We start from the raw sequence: 769 nt of genomic DNA, 5'->3' as shown, positions 1-769 counted from the left end.
TAATTCTTCTCAAACAGAATCCACTTGAATTTACAAAATTTAATTCTTCTCAAACAGAATCCACTTGAATCTTCATATAAGACATTTTTTAAATTGCATTAATTAATTAATTTTTTAAATTGAATTCTTCCCAAACAGAATCCACTTGAATTTACAAAATGTAATTCTTCTCAAACAGAATCCGCTTGAATCTTCGCATAAACAATTAATATAATTTCCTTCTTTTCAAACAAAATCCACTTCGACTCGTACTTAAATCGTTTGTATGTACACACACCTACTGTACATCAAGTCTGATATATCTGGTGGAAAGTTACAAACATGTCGCAGAGAATGTCCTACAATGTTTGCAACTATTTAAATTCATAACGTGCCCGGGTGCTTCCAACTTTGACCGATACGTCGAAAAATTGATAAATGTACGAGTCCGGCTCGTTGGAGAATTTTTCGTTCGCGTACATCGCGATACGCGTCCCTTAGGAAATAATTTCTGCTCGTGGCTGTTGAATTTTGAATATGCTCGTGTTAAAAATGGTTGGCCGTTAGACAATAAAGAGCGTCGCTTCTGTGTAGGCGCGTTCGAAAGGTCACTTCTACAATTTTTATAACGAACCGAACGAGAAAAGGAATACTTGGGTTTGAGGATCCAAATTGAATAATGCGACTATAGATATAGTAATCTATAGCGATCTTTAAATTGGTATAAATACTGTCTGGAATTTTAAGTTCAATGAACATATTACAAACAATCACCGATCTACAAGAGTTA

At 34.3% G+C, this 769-nt stretch overlaps 1 protein-coding gene across 5 annotated transcripts in view; it reads right to left on the bottom strand.

Moving 5' to 3' along the window:
* The window catches only part of LOC128893906 (uncharacterized), a 44,503-nt gene that overhangs the window by 10,717 nt on the left and 33,017 nt on the right, over nt 1–769 (bottom strand). The window lies entirely within an intron of this gene.

This window comes from Hylaeus anthracinus, unplaced genomic scaffold (genome assembly GCF_026225885.1).
Source record: "Hylaeus anthracinus isolate JK02 unplaced genomic scaffold, UHH_iyHylAnth1.0_haploid 3, whole genome shotgun sequence".
Taxonomy (NCBI): Eukaryota; Metazoa; Arthropoda; class Insecta; order Hymenoptera; family Colletidae; genus Hylaeus; species Hylaeus anthracinus.
Note: the sequence above shows the minus strand (reverse complement) of the source record. Positions and strands in the feature narration are given on the sequence as shown.